The following is a 16271-nucleotide window of genomic DNA, read 5'->3' on the forward strand; positions in this document are numbered from 1 at the left end:
TTTCGGACCGTTGGTTTGTATTGGTATTCCCGTTGATAGATTTCCTCTGTGCTGAGTTGATTGAGCTTGTGCTTGACCTCCCCACACAGAGTACCACCAAAATATTGAACTTTCTGCTGTATGGCTATGCCTGCGGTGTTGTTAAGTGTTAATATTGTGTTATCCAATCTTCCCTCTGCATTTCTCCCGAAGTTCTGGTGCTTTGGTAGAGCCACATTTATGCTCCGGTGACAGCCTTCATTCTTCTGGGTCGATGTGTTTAGCCTCATTGATGTGACAGCTTCTGTGCTGAGTCTCATTTTGAGGAGCTCTAATAGTAAACTCTGGTCTTCTGGTGTCATCTGAAGGTGATGTATCTGGTTCGAACTCAGGAACATTGAACGTAGCCACCAGTTGTCGCCGTCATCTCCAGAGCACACTACAGAATGTTGTTTGCATTTGGCACAGTCACCAGCATAGCACGAAACAGTGGCATCTAGCACGGAGGGTAACAGGCTTGTGATAGTGTCTATGTCTCCCTTGTGTGTTTTCATCAATGACTTGAAAACCAAACTACTTCTGGCTTTCAAGTCTTGTGAAAATATCTTCTGCACATGTGCTCTCATCTGTCTGGTACGGCCTGGAAACATGGACTCGCTGAACTTAGCACTGTTGCATTTCCGGAACAGTGCTCTGCCAACGTGTGTTGGGTCAGCCAGTCTCTCCACTTTCCACATTGGATGCAAGGCTTTCATGGCTTCCTCCAGGCCTTTGGCTCCCGTTCCGTCCCCATCTGTCGTAGCATATCTTATCAGCACACCCTGACTGGTAAGCTGGTCTCCGATGTCCTTTCCCATGGCATACTCGGAAAGGCCGTCATGTCGTTCGATGTTGGCTGTACAGTCAGGGTGACCACCAGGACACTTGACGTCATAGCCTTTCCCTCTCAGCCAAGCACCTGTCCAGCACAGTTTGTTGTGCAGAGCACGGCCCAGTATGTACTTTTTTGGTGTACATGTCTCGATACCGAGGCTGATTCCCTGAGAGGCATTCAGTCCGGGCTTCTTAGCACTGCCAAATGTTGTGCTGTTGTATCGGCCATCTACTGCTAGTCCAATGGTGCTCGGTGACTCGTCTCCTCTCAGGGTGTTGGCTTCTACCACCAGTTTGGTCTTCTCTGACATGTCTATTTTATTCAAGGCTGTAATATCTCTGGACACTTGGTTTGCTTGGCGCTGCATTCCACTCTTGGCTCCTGCTGGTATATTCAGGTGCCCTAAAATCAGTCGGGCTCCTTTGGTGCTGACAGCCTGGCCACACAAAGCTGAGGGCAGGTACTTGTTGATTAAGGCTGGCTTTGGTCCGCGCTTGTTCGAGTCCGCTTCCCTGTACAGCTTGTACAGTGGTGACCTGTATTGACACTTCTCACATTTTACAGCACAGCTCCATCCCAGGGCCCTCCTACGCTCAGTGTCCAGTTTAAAGTCTGGTACTTGGCAATTCTGGTCTGTCTGTGAGGCATGGAGGCTTATCACATTGTTCCACATCTCCACCATTAGCACAACATCTACAATTCGGTTTCCTTCTATTTCAGGAATTTCAGAGTCTGGCTCTTTTGGTGGACTGCATGCAGGACGCAGGATCCTTGTTGGACAGGGTCGGTCTTCAGAGTCAGCAGATACCAGGGATAGGCCGTCTGAACTAGGCTTGGTTACCAGCTCCATTTCCTTGGTAGTCAGTCTTCTGGTAAGCACTGGTGTTGTTTCCCTTGGTACAGGTGTGTTGGATTCTTTCCCTGATGTCTGTCCCTTATTTGTTGGTACATTACCAGGCTTGAAATAAGTTTGTCTTCTCAATCTTTCTCCTTTCATGTTGGCTTTTACTGTTGCAAGTAGCAGTGGTCAGTCTGTACTGGTCAGAAGTTCTCAGGACAATGAATTTAGGTGATGTGTAAATATTGTGATATACACAATCATTGTCTGTATCAGAACAATCATCAGTTGTGTTTCAGAAGCTGTGAGAGCCTTGTCATTTAAGATAAAAGCCCTACAGGGCACCCCCCCCCTGCCTTTGGCACATAGGGTTAAGTGCTGTCTGTATACAAGTGTCTGTTAGTGAGGCCATGGGTGGTCATTTGCTGTGATTGGTCAATGGAAGTCTTTACTGTTGTCTATAGATAATTTCTTGTCTCATCTGAGGATTATTAGTGCTTAAAAACATTGTAAATATTCATTTAAATTCAAAACTTTGGGAATTTTTTCAAAAAATTGATTTAAGTTTGTTTTAAATTAAAGTTAAAACTTAATATGAAAAACCAGTCTGTAAACATTATATGCAGAAATTATTGCAGATTCGATTTCAGTTTACAGAACTGAAATATGTCAATTATTGAAAAATCTGTTTCATTTTTCCTAACACATGTTAAGTGAAATATGTAATGTAAATGTGTGTAAAATTGGGCAAGGATTCTCAGTGTAAGGGGGTGGGGTAATTAAAGTCTCTCTAACTCATGTTCTATTTGTCTTAGAGTAATTCTGTTTTCACAGAGTTGTTGCAAATAGCTTCTAGTTTATGAAAATACCTATTTTATATTTTTCAAAAATTTAGTGTCCTATAATAGGACTGAGACCACAATTACATACTTCCGGTTTCAGTACCCACGAATGAAGTCCCTTCAGAAATGTATGTATTTTATGAAAACATGCAGCATGCCCCTGTGAACTTGGTATTTGCCAACAAATTTAATGTAGATGTGTAGTGTATATGTCATTTTAACTGTTATAGTGTGAAATATTGAATTTTCTTATGTTTTTATTGCTCCAGGATCCTGTGTAAAAAGTCCTGTTTTGACCCCAACACCTGACCCGGATGTATATAATTGGCACATGGTGACACTTGATGACAGATATCTTGAGAAAATGCCGGTCATGCTAGGTTGAAACTTTCAGAATTTGTTCCTCGGATATTGACCTTGACCAAGTTAGATGGAAACTTGTCAACGAAATTTTGGGAATTTATTATGAATTTTAACGTTACAATGAAACATATAGCAGAGTTAATTGTGGTCTCGGTCCTTAATGAAAAGCTTCAGAATTCACATTTTTCTGTCTCAGATCCACATTTTTTAACCAAATGTCTTGAAAATTGGCAGACTTGTACAAATAGATATGACCTACTAGCTGTTAAAGTTCTGTTAAGAAATGATTACAAATTTAACTTAAAATTAAAATTAAAATTAAAATTTTAAAATGTTTTTATTTTATTTGATTCATGTCAAATGACAGCTATATTTAGGATCTAATTAGCATATATTGTAATTTTATGTATTCCTACACCATAATTTAAAAGTTAAAATGGAGGATTTTTTCAAATTGTATCAGGACAAAGTGTTTGAAAATTCAACTATAAGCCAGGAAAATGGACTCTGCAGGATTTGGACAGGATCATTAACAAAAAACAGGAAATATGGCTTAATTTCATTTAAGGACCCAGTAGATTTGAAATGGAAGAAGAAGCATGCACATAGGCTTGCAGTTATTGTGTTTCTTAAAGATTTGAATTTGAAAAGTGATGCTGATTGCTCACACCTGTGTCATAATAGTTTATGTGTGAACACTGACCATATTAGTGTTGAACCACATTATATTAACAATAATAGACAGCATTGTTTAAATTCAGGTGTATGTTCTGGTCATTTGGGGTTTAGGGAATGTATGCTTGATTTGAAAATTTGATTGTTTATTTATTTATTTGTCATTTGAGGGTATTAGCTATTGTGTCAAGGACACAACATTGTCCGACTACCACCACGTGGAGGTTCCCTCTTTAGGTAGTCATATATATATGTAACATTTTTTGTTACATATTTTGGTTAATTCAGAATTCAGATGTTATTGTAACCAAAATGTCTCTAATAAATTCTCTTTGTCACTCCTTCTCAGTATTGGTGATCCTGAGGTTGATTGTCTCCCCTGCATTGGTGAATGGTGGGATCCAGCTGGCCTTTCCTGTAGTCGGACTTCCGAGCAGACTTGGACTTTTTTGCATGTTCCTTATACTGTTCAGCTACTGATGCCAGACTTCTCTTTCGGACCGTTGGTTTGTATTGGTATTCCCGTTGATAGATTTCCTCTGTGCTGAGTTGATTGAGCTTGTGCTTGACCTCCCCACACAGAGTACCACCAAAATATTGAACTTTCTGCTGTATGGCTATGCCTGCGGTGTTGTTAAGTGTTAATATTGTGTTATCCAATCTTCCCTCTGCATTTCTCCCGAAGTTCTGGTGCTTTGGTAGAGCCACATTTATGCTCCGGTGACAGCCTTCATTCTTCTGGGTCGATGTGTTTAGCCTCATTGATGTGACAGCTTCTGTGCTGAGTCTCATTTTGAGGAGCTCTAATAGTAAACTCTGGTCTTCTGGTGTCATCTGAAGGTGATGTATCTGGTTCGAACTCAGGAACATTGAACGTAGCCACCAGTTGTCGCCGTCATCTCCAGAGCACACTACAGAATGTTGTTTGCATTTGGCACAGTCACCAGCATAGCACGAAACAGTGGCATCTAGCACGGAGGGTAACAGGCTTGTGATAGTGTCTATGTCTCCCTTGTGTGTTTTCATCAATGACTTGAAAACCAAACTACTTCTGGCTTTCAAGTCTTGTGAAAATATCTTCTGCACATGTGCTCTCATCTGTCTGGTACGGCCTGGAAACATGGACTCGCTGAACTTAGCACTGTTGCATTTCCGGAACAGTGCTCTGCCAACGTGTGTTGGGTCAGCCAGTCTCTCCACTTTCCACATTGGATGCAAGGCTTTCATGGCTTCCTCCAGGCCTTTGGCTCCCGTTCCGTCCCCATCTGTCGTAGCATATCTTATCAGCACACCCTGACTGGTAAGCTGGTCTCCGATGTCCTTTCCCATGGCATACTCGGAAAGGCCGTCATGTCGTTCGATGTTGGCTGTACAGTCAGGGTGACCACCAGGACACTTGACGTCATAGCCTTTCCCTCTCAGCCAAGCACCTGTCCAGCACAGTTTGTTGTGCAGAGCACGGCCCAGTATGTACTTTTTTGGTGTACATGTCTCGATACCGAGGCTGATTCCCTGAGAGGCATTCAGTCCGGGCTTCTTAGCACTGCCAAATGTTGTGCTGTTGTATCGGCCATCTACTGCTAGTCCAATGGTGCTCGGTGACTCGTCTCCTCTCAGGGTGTTGGCTTCTACCACCAGTTTGGTCTTCTCTGACATGTCTATTTTATTCAAGGCTGTAATATCTCTGGACACTTGGTTTGCTTGGCGCTGCATTCCACTCTTGGCTCCTGCTGGTATATTCAGGTGCCCTAAAATCAGTCGGGCTCCTTTGGTGCTGACAGCCTGGCCACACAAAGCTGAGGGCAGGTACTTGTTGATTAAGGCTGGCTTTGGTCCGCGCTTGTTCGAGTCCGCTTCCCTGTACAGCTTGTACAGTGGTGACCTGTATTGACACTTCTCACATTTTACAGCACAGCTCCATCCCAGGGCCCTCCTACGCTCAGTGTCCAGTTTAAAGTCTGGTACTTGGCAATTCTGGTCTGTCTGTGAGGCATGGAGGCTTATCACATTGTTCCACATCTCCACCATTAGCACAACATCTACAATTCGGTTTCCTTCTATTTCAGGAATTTCAGAGTCTGGCTCTTTTGGTGGACTGCATGCAGGACGCAGGATCCTTGTTGGACAGGGTCGGTCTTCAGAGTCAGCAGATACCAGGGATAGGCCGTCTGAACTAGGCTTGGTTACCAGCTCCATTTCCTTGGTAGTCAGTCTTCTGGTAAGCACTGGTGTTGTTTCCCTTGGTACAGGTGTGTTGGATTCTTTCCCTGATGTCTGTCCCTTATTTGTTGGTACATTACCAGGCTTGAAATAAGTTTGTCTTCTCAATCTTTCTCCTTTCATGTTGGCTTTTACTGTTGCAAGTAGCAGTGGTCAGTCTGTACTGGTCAGAAGTTCTCAGGACAATGAATTTAGGTGATGTGTAAATATTGTGATATACACAATCATTGTCTGTATCAGAACAATCATCAGTTGTGTTTCAGAAGCTGTGAGAGCCTTGTCATTTAAGATAAAAGCCCTACAGGGCCCCCCCCTGCCTTTGGCACATAGGGTTAAGTGCTGTCTGTATACAAGTGTCTGTTAGTGAGGCCATGGGTGGTCATTTGCTGTGATTGGTCAATGGAAGTCTTTACTGTTGTCTATAGATAATTTCTTGTCTCATCTGAGGATTATTAGTGCTTAAAAACATTGTAAATATTCATTTAAATTCAAAACTTTGGGAAATTTTTCAAAAAATTGATTTAAGTTTGTTTTAAATTAAAGTTAAAACTTAATATGAAAAACCAGTCTGTAAACATTATATGCAGAAATTATTGCAGATTTGATTTCAGTTTACAGAACTGAAATATGTCAATTATTGAAAAATCTGTTTCATTTTTCCTAACACATGTTAAGTGAAATATGTAATGTAAATGTGTGTAAAATTGGGCAAGGATTCTCAGTGTAAGGGGGGGTAATTAAAGTCTCTCTAACTCATGTTCTATTTGTCTTAGAGTAATTCTGTTTTCACAGAGTTGTTGCAAATAGCTTCTAGTTTATGAAAATACCTATTTTATATTTTTCAAAAATTTAGTCTCCTATAATAGGACTGAGACCACAATTACATACTTCCGGTTTCAGTACCCACGAATGAAGTCCCTTCAGAAATGTATGTATTTTATGAAAACATGCAGCATGCCCCTGTGAACTTGGTATTTGCCAACAAATTTAATGTAGATGTGTAGTGTATATGTCATTTTAACTGTTATAGTGTGAAATATTGAATTTTCTTATGTTTTTATTGCTCCAGGATCCTGTGTAAAAAGTCCTGTTTTGACCCCAACCCCTGACCCGGATGTATATAATTGGCACATGGTGACACTTGATGACAGATATCTTGAGAAAATGCCGGTCATGCTAGGTTGAAACTTTCAGAATTTGTTCCTCGGATATTGACCTTGACCAGGTTAGATGGAAACTTGTGAACGAAATTTTGGGAATTTATTATGAATTTTAACGTTACAATGAAACATATAGCAGAGTTAATTGTGGTCTCGGTCCTGATGTCTGAAAAGCTTCAGAATTCACATTTTTCTGTCTCAGATCCACATTTTTTAACCAAATGTCTTGAAAATTGGCAGACTTGTACAAATAGATATGACCTACTAGCTGTTAAAGTTCTGTTAAGAAATGATTACAAATTTAACTTAAAATTAAAATTAAAATTAAAATTTTAAAATGTTTTTATTTTATTTGATTCATGTCAAATGACAGCTATATTTAGGATCTAATTAGCATATATTGTAATTTTATGTATTCCTACACCATAATTTAAAAGTTAAAATGGAGGATTTTTTCAAATTGTATCAGGACAAAGTGTTTGAAAATTCAACTATAAGCCAGGAAAATGGACTCTGCAGGATTTGGACAGGATCATTAACAAAAAACAGGAAATATGGCTTAATTTCATTTAAGGACCCAGTAGATTTGAAATGGAAGAAGAAGCATGCACATAGGCTTGCAGTTATTGTGTTTCTTAAAGATTTGAATTTGAAAAGTGATGCTGATTGCTCACACCTGTGTCATAATAGTTTATGTGTGAACACTGACCATATTAGTGTTGAACCACATTATATTAACAATAATAGACAGCATTGTTTAAATTCAGGTGTATGTTCTGGTCATTTGGGGTTTAGGGAATGTATGCTTGATTTGAAAATTTGATTGTTTATTTATTTATTTGTCATTTGAGGGTATTAGCTATTGTGTCAAGGACACAACATTGTCCGACTACCACCACGTGGAGGTTCCCTCTTTAGGTAGTCATATATATGTAACATTTTTTGTTACATATTTTGGTTAATTCAGAATTCAGATGTTATTGTAACCAAAATGTCTCTAATAAATTCTCTTTGTCACTCCTTCTCAGTATTGGTGATCCTGAGGTTGATTGTCTCCCCTGCATTGGTGAATGGTGGGATCCAGCTGGCCTTTCCTGTAGTCGGACTTCCGAGCAGACTTGGACTTTTTTGCATGTTCCTTATACTGTTCAGCTACTGATGCCAGACTTCTCTTTCGGACCGTTGGTTTGTATTGGTATTCCCGTTGATAGATTTCCTCTGTGCTGAGTTGATTGAGCTTGTGCTTGACCTCCCCACACAGAGTACCACCAAAATATTGAACTTTCTGCTGTATGGCTATGCCTGCGGTGTTGTTAAGTGTTAATATTGTGTTATCCAATCTTCCCTCTGCATTTCTCCCGAAGTTCTGGTGCTTTGGTAGAGCCACATTTATGCTCCGGTGACAGCCTTCATTCTTCTGGGTCGATGTGTTTAGCCTCATTGATGTGACAGCTTCTGTGCTGAGTCTCATTTTGAGGAGCTCTAATAGTAAACTCTGGTCTTCTGGTGTCATCTGAAGGTGATGTATCTGGTTCGAACTCAGGAACATTGAACGTAGCCACCAGTTGTCGCCGTCATCTCCAGAGCACACTACAGAATGTTGTTTGCATTTGGCACAGTCACCAGCATAGCACGAAACAGTGGCATCTAGCACGGAGGGTAACAGGCTTGTGATAGTGTCTATGTCTCCCTTGTGTGTTTTCATCAATGACTTGAAAACCAAACTACTTCTGGCTTTCAAGTCTTGTGAAAATATCTTCTGCACATGTGCTCTCATCTGTCTGGTACGGCCTGGAAACATGGACTCGCTGAACTTAGCACTGTTGCATTTCCGGAACAGTGCTCTGCCAACGTGTGTTGGGTCAGCCAGTCTCTCCACTTTCCACATTGGATGCAAGGCTTTCATGGCTTCCTCCAGGCCTTTGGCTCCCGTTCCGTCCCCATCTGTCGTAGCATATCTTATCAGCACACCCTGACTGGTAAGCTGGTCTCCGATGTCCTTTCCCATGGCATACTCGGAAAGGCCGTCATGTCGTTCGATGTTGGCTGTACAGTCAGGGTGACCACCAGGACACTTGACGTCATAGCCTTTCCCTCTCAGCCAAGCACCTGTCCAGCACAGTTTGTTGTGCAGAGCACGGCCCAGTATGTACTTTTTTGGTGTACATGTCTCGATACCGAGGCTGATTCCCTGAGAGGCATTCAGTCCGGGCTTCTTAGCACTGCCAAATGTTGTGCTGTTGTATCGGCCATCTACTGCTAGTCCAATGGTGCTCGGTGACTCGTCTCCTCTCAGGGTGTTGGCTTCTACCACCAGTTTGGTCTTCTCTGACATGTCTATTTTATTCAAGGCTGTAATATCTCTGGACACTTGGTTTGCTTGGCGCTGCATTCCACTCTTGGCTCCTGCTGGTATATTCAGGTGCCCTAAAATCATCAGTCGGGCTCCTTTGGTGCTGACAGCCTGGCCACACAAAGCTGAGGGCAGGTACTTGTTGATTAAGGCTGGCTTTGGTCCGCGCTTGTTCGAGTCCGCTTCCCTGTACAGCTTGTACAGTGGTGACCTGTATTGACACTTCTCACATTTTACAGCACAGCTCCATCCCAGGGCCCTCCTACGCTCAGTGTCCAGTTTAAAGTCTGGTACTTGGCAATTCTGGTCTGTCTGTGAGGCATGGAGGCTTATCACATTGTTCCACATCTCCACCATTAGCACAACATCTACAATTCGGTTTCCTTCTATTTCAGGAATTTCAGAGTCTGGCTCTTTTGGTGGACTGCATGCAGGACGCAGGATCCTTGTTGGACAGGGTCGGTCTTCAGAGTCAGCAGATACCAGGGATAGGCCGTCTGAACTAGGCTTGGTTACCAGCTCCATTTCCTTGGTAGTCAGTCTTCTGGTAAGCACTGGTGTTGTTTCCCTTGGTACAGGTGTGTTGGATTCTTTCCCTGATGTCTGTCCCTTATTTGTTGGTACATTCCCAGGCTTGAAATAAGTTTGTCTTCTCAATCTTTCTCCTTTCATGTTGGCTTTTACTGTTGCAAGTAGCAGTGGTCAGTCTGTACTGGTCAGAAGTTCTCAGGACAATGAATTTAGGTGATGTGTAAATATTGTGATATACACAATCATTGTCTGTATCAGAACAATCATCAGTTGTGTTTCAGAAGCTGTGAGAGCCTTGTCATTTAAGATAAAAGCCCTACAGGGCACCCCCCCTGCCTTTGGCACATAGGGTTAAGTGCTGTCTGTATACAAGTGTCTGTTAGTGAGGCCATGGGTGGTCATTTGCTGTGATTGGTCAATGGAAGTCTTTACTGTTGTCTATAGATAATTTCTTGTCTCATCTGAGGATTATTAGTGCTTAAAAACATTGTAAATATTCATTTAAATTCAAAACTTTGGGAAATTTTTCAAAAAATTTGATTTAAGTTTGTTTTAAATTAAAGTTAAAACTTAATATGAAAAACCAGTCTGTAAACATTATATGCAGAAATTATTGCAGATTTGATTTCAGTTTACAGAACTGAAATATGTCAATTATTGAAAAATCTGTTTCATTTTTCCTAACACATGTTAAGTGAAATATGTAATGTAAATGTGTGTAAAATTGGGCAAGGATTCTCAGTGTAAGGGGGGGTAATTAAAGTCTCTCTAACTCATGTTCTATTTGTCTTAGAGTAATTCTGTTTTCACAGAGTTGTTGCAAATAGCTTCTAGTTTATGAAAATACCTATTTTATATTTTTCAAAAATTTAGTCTCCCTTGTTTCACTGATGGACTGAGACCAAAATTGCATACTTCCGGTTTCAGTACCCACGAATGAAGTCCCTTCAGAAATGTATGTATTTTATGAAAACATGCAGCATGCCCCTGTGAACTTGGTATTTGCCAACAAATTTAATGTAGATGTGTAGTGTATATGTCATTTTAACTGTTATAGTGTGAAATATTGAATTTTCTTATGTTTTTATTGCTCCAGGATCCTGTGTAAAAAGTCCTTTTTTGACCCCAGCACCTGACCCGGATGTATATAATTGGCACATGGTGACACTTGATGACAGATATCTTGAGAAAATGCCGGTCATGCTAGGTTGAAACTTTCAGAATTTGTTCCTCGGATATTGACCTTGACCAGGTTAGATGGAAACTTGTCAACGAAATTTTGGGAATTTATTATGAATTTTAACGTTACAATGAAACATATAGCAGAGTTAATTGTGGTCTCGGTCCTTAATGAAAAGCTTCAGAATTCACATTTTTCTGTCTCAGATCCACATTTTTTAACCAAATGTCTTGAAAATTGGCAGACTTGTACAAATAGATATGACCTACTAGCTGTTAAAGTTCTGTTAAGAAATGATTACAAATTTAACTTAAAATTAAAATTAAAATTAAAATTTTAAAATGTTTTTATTTTATTTGATTCATGTCAAATGACAGCTATATTTAGGATCTAATTAGCATATATTGTAATTTTATGTATTCCTACACCATAATTTAAAAGTTAAAATGGAGGATTTTTTCAAATTGTATCAGGACAAAGTGTTTGAAAATTCAACTATAAGCCAGGAAAATGGACTCTGCAGGATTTGGACAGGATCATTAACAAAAAACAGGAAATATGGCTTAATTTCATTTAAGGACCCAGTAGATTTGAAATGGAAGAAGAAGCATGCACATAGGCTTGCAGTTATTGTGTTTCTTAAAGATTTGAATTTGAAAAGTGATGCTGATTGCTCACACCTGTGTCATAATAGTTTATGTGTGAACACTGACCATATTAGTGTTGAACCACATTATATTAACAATAATAGACAGCATTGTTTAAATTCAGGTGTATGTTCTGGTCATTTGGGGTTTAGGGAATGTATGCTTGATTTGAAAATTTGATTGTTTATTTATTTATTTGTCATTTGAGGGTATTAGCTATTGTGTCAAGGACACAACATTGTCCGACTACCACCACGTGGAGGTTCCCTCTTTAGGTAGTCATATATATGAAACATTTTTTGTTACATATTTTGGTTAATTCAGAATTCAGATGTTATTGTAACCAAAATGTCTCTAATAAATTCTCTTTGTCACTCCTTCTCAGTATTGGTGATCCTGAGGTTGATTGTCTCCCCTGCATTGGTGAATGGTGGGATCCAGCTGGCCTTTCCTGTAGTCGGACTTCCGAGCAGACTTGGACTTTTTTGCATGTTCCTTATACTGTTCAGCTACTGATGCCAGACTTCTCTTTCGGACCGTTGGTTTGTATTGGTATTCCCGTTGATAGATTTCCTCTGTGCTGAGTTGATTGAGCTTGTGCTTGACCTCCCCACACAGAGTACCACCAAAATATTGAACTTTCTGCTGTATGGCTATGCCTGCGGTGTTGTTAAGTGTTAATATTGTGTTATCCAATCTTCCCTCTGCATTTCTCCCGAAGTTCTGGTGCTTTGGTAGAGCCACATTTATGCTCCGGTGACAGCCTTCATTCTTCTGGGTCGATGTGTTTAGCCTCATTGATGTGACAGCTTCTGTGCTGAGTCTCATTTTGAGGAGCTCTAATAGTAAACTCTGGTCTTCTGGTGTCATCTGAAGGTGATGTATCTGGTTCGAACTCAGGAACATTGAACGTAGCCACCAGTTGTCGCCGTCATCTCCAGAGCACACTACAGAATGTTGTTTGCATTTGGCACAGTCACCAGCATAGCACGAAACAGTGGCATCTAGCACGGAGGGTAACAGGCTTGTGATAGTGTCTATGTCTCCCTTGTGTGTTTTCATCAATGACTTGAAAACCAAACTACTTCTGGCTTTCAAGTCTTGTGAAAATATCTTCTGCACATGTGCTCTCATCTGTCTGGTACGGCCTGGAAACATGGACTCGCTGAACTTAGCACTGTTGCATTTCCGGAACAGTGCTCTGCCAACGTGTGTTGGGTCAGCCAGTCTCTCCACTTTCCACATTGGATGCAAGGCTTTCATGGCTTCCTCCAGGCCTTTGGCTCCCGTTCCGTCCCCATCTGTCGTAGCATATCTTATCAGCACACCCTGACTGGTAAGCTGGTCTCCGATGTCCTTTCCCATGGCATACTCGGAAAGGCCGTCATGTCGTTCGATGTTGGCTGTACAGTCAGGGTGACCACCAGGACACTTGACGTCATAGCCTTTCCCTCTCAGCCAAGCACCTGTCCAGCACAGTTTGTTGTGCAGAGCACGGCCCAGTATGTACTTTTTTGGTGTACATGTCTCGATACCGAGGCTGATTCCCTGAGAGGCATTCAGTCCGGGCTTCTTAGCACTGCCAAATGTTGTGCTGTTGTATCGGCCATCTACTGCTAGTCCAATGGTGCTCGGTGACTCTCTCTCTCTCAGGGTGTTGGCTTCTACCACCAGTTTGGTCTTCTCTGACATGTCTATTTTATTCAAGGCTGTAATATCTCTGGACACTTGGTTTGCTTGGCGCTGCATTCCACTCTTGGCTCCTGCTGGTATATTCAGGTGCCCTAAAATCAGTCGGGCTCCTTTGGTGCTGACAGCCTGGCCACACAAAGCTGAGGGCAGGTACTTGTTGATTAAGGCTGGCTTTGGTCCGCGCTTGTTCGAGTCCGCTTCCCTGTACAGCTTGTACAGTGGTGACCTGTATTGACACTTCTCACATTTTACAGCACAGCTCCATCCCAGGGCCCTCCTACGCTCAGTGTCCAGTTTAAAGTCTGGTACTTGGCAATTCTGGTCTGTCTGTGAGGCATGGAGGCTTATCACATTGTTCCACATCTCCACCATTAGCACAACATCTACAATTCGGTTTCCTTCTATTTCAGGAATTTCAGAGTCTGGCTCTTTTGGTGGACTGCATGCAGGACGCAGGATCCTTGTTGGACAGGGTCGGTCTTCAGAGTCAGCAGATACCAGGGATAGGCCGTCTGAACTAGGCTTGGTTACCAGCTCCATTTCCTTGGTAGTCAGTCTTCTGGTAAGCACTGGTGTTGTTTCCCTTGGTACAGGTGTGTTGGATTCTTTCCCTGATGTCTGTCCCTTATTTGTTGGTACATTACCAGGCTTGAAATAAGTTTGTCTTCGCAATCTTTCTCCTTTCATGTTGGCTTTTACTGTTGCAAGTAGCAGTGGTCAGTCTGTACTGGTCAGAAGTTCTCAGGACAATGAATTTAGGTGATGTGTAAATATTGTGATATACACAATCATTGTCTGTATCAGAACAATCATCAGTTGTGTTTCAGAAGCTGTGAGAGCCTTGTCATTTAAGATAAAAGCCCTACAGGGCACCCCCCCCCCCCTGCCTTTGGCACATAGGGTTAAGTGCTGTCTGTATACAAGTGTCTGTTAGTGAGGCCATGGGTGGTCATTTGCTGTGATTGGTCAATGGAAGTCTTTACTGTTGTCTATAGATAATTTCTTGTCTCATCTGAGAATTATTAGTGCTTAAAAACATTGTAAATATTCATTTAAATTCAAAACTTTGGGAAATTTTTCAAAAAATTGTTTTAAGTTTGTTTTAAATTAAAGTTAAAACTTAATATGAAAAACCAGTCTGTAAACATTATATGCAGAAATTATTGCAGATTTGATTTCAGTTTACAGAACTGAAATATGTCAATTATTGAAAAATCTGTTTCATTTTTCCTAACACGTGTTAAGTGAAATATGTAATGTAAATGTGTGTAAAATTGGGCAAGGATTCTCAGTGTAGGGGTGGGGGGGTAATTAAAGTCTCTCTAACTCATATTCTATTTGTCTTGGAGTAATTCTGTTTTCAGAGTTGTTGCAAATAGCTTCTAGTTTATGAAAATACCTATTTTATATTTTTCAAAAATTTAGTGTCCTATAATAGGACTGAGACCACAATTACATACTTCCGGTTTCAGTACCCACGAATGAAGTCCCTTCAGAAATGTATGTATTTTATGAAAACATGCAGCATGCCCCTGTGAACTTGGTATTTGCCAACAAATTTAATGTAGATGTGTAGTGTATATGTCATTTTAACTGTTATAGTGTGAAATATTGAATTTTCTTATGTTTTTATTGCTCCAGGATCCTGTGTAAAAAGTCCTGTTTTGACCCCAACACCTGACCCGGATGTATATAATTGGCACATGGTGACACTTGATGACAGATATCTTGAGAAAATGCCGGTCATGCTAGGTTGAAACTTTCAGAATTTGTTCCTCGGATATTGACCTTGACCAAGTTAGATGGAAACTTGTGAACGAAATTTTGGGAATTTATTATGAATTTTAACGTTACAATAAAACATATAGCAGAGTTAATTGTGGTCTCGGTCCTGATGTTAGACACCGGATGAAAAGCTTCAGAATTCACATTTTTCTGTCTCAGATCCACATTTTTTAACCAAATGTCTTGAAAATTGGCAGACTTGTACAAATAGATATGACCTACTAGCTGTTAAAGTTCTGTTAAGAAATGATTACAAATTTAACTTAAAATTAAAATTAAAATTAAAATTTTAAAATGTTTTTATTTTATTTGATTCATGTCAAATGACAGCTATATTTAGGATCTAATTAGCATATATTGTAATTTTATGTATTCCTACACCATAATTTAAAAGTTAAAATGGAGGATTTTTTCAAATTGTATCAGGACAAAGTGTTTGAAAATTCAACTATAAGCCAGGAAAATGGACTCTGCAGGATTTGGACAGGATCATTAACAAAAAACAGGAAATATGGCTTAATTTCATTTAAGGACCCAGTAGATTTGAAATGGAAGAAGAAGCATGCACATAGGCTTGCAGTTATTGTGTTTCTTAAAGATTTGAATTTGAAAAGTGATGCTGATTGCTCACACCTGTGTCATAATAGTTTATGTGTGAACACTGACCATATTAGTGTTGAACCACATTATATTAACAATAATAGACAGCATTGTTTAAATTCAGGTGTATGTTCTGGTCATTTGGGGTTTAGGGAATGTATGCTTGATTTGAAAATTTGATTGTTTATTTATTTATTTGTCATTTGAGGGTATTAGCTATTGTGTCAAGGACACAACATTGTCCGACTACCACCACGTGGAGGTTCCCTCTTTAGGTAGTCATATATATGTAACATTTTTTGTTACATATTTTGGTTAATTCAGAATTCAGATGTTATTGTAACCAAAATGTCTCTAATAAATTCTCTTTGTCACTCCTTCTCAGTATTGGTGATCCTGAGGTTGATTGTCTCCCCTGCATTGGTGAATGGTGGGATCCAGCTGGCCTTTCCTGTAGTCGGACTTCCGAGCAGACTTGGACTTTTTTGCATGTTCCTTATACTGTTCAGCTACTGATGCCAGACTTCTCTTT

General features: G+C 40.4%; 2 pseudogenes; both read left to right on the forward strand.

Annotated features, from left to right (window-relative positions):
* Positions 1-20: 20 nt before the first annotated feature.
* On the forward strand, positions 21-13904 carry LOC138311723 (uncharacterized; annotated as a pseudogene).
* On the forward strand, positions 4085-5616 carry LOC138311725 (uncharacterized; annotated as a pseudogene).
* Positions 13905-16271: the final 2367 nt, after the last annotated feature.

This window comes from Argopecten irradians, unplaced genomic scaffold (genome assembly GCF_041381155.1).
Source record: "Argopecten irradians isolate NY unplaced genomic scaffold, Ai_NY scaffold_0095, whole genome shotgun sequence".
Classification (NCBI taxonomy): domain Eukaryota; kingdom Metazoa; phylum Mollusca; class Bivalvia; order Pectinida; family Pectinidae; genus Argopecten; species Argopecten irradians.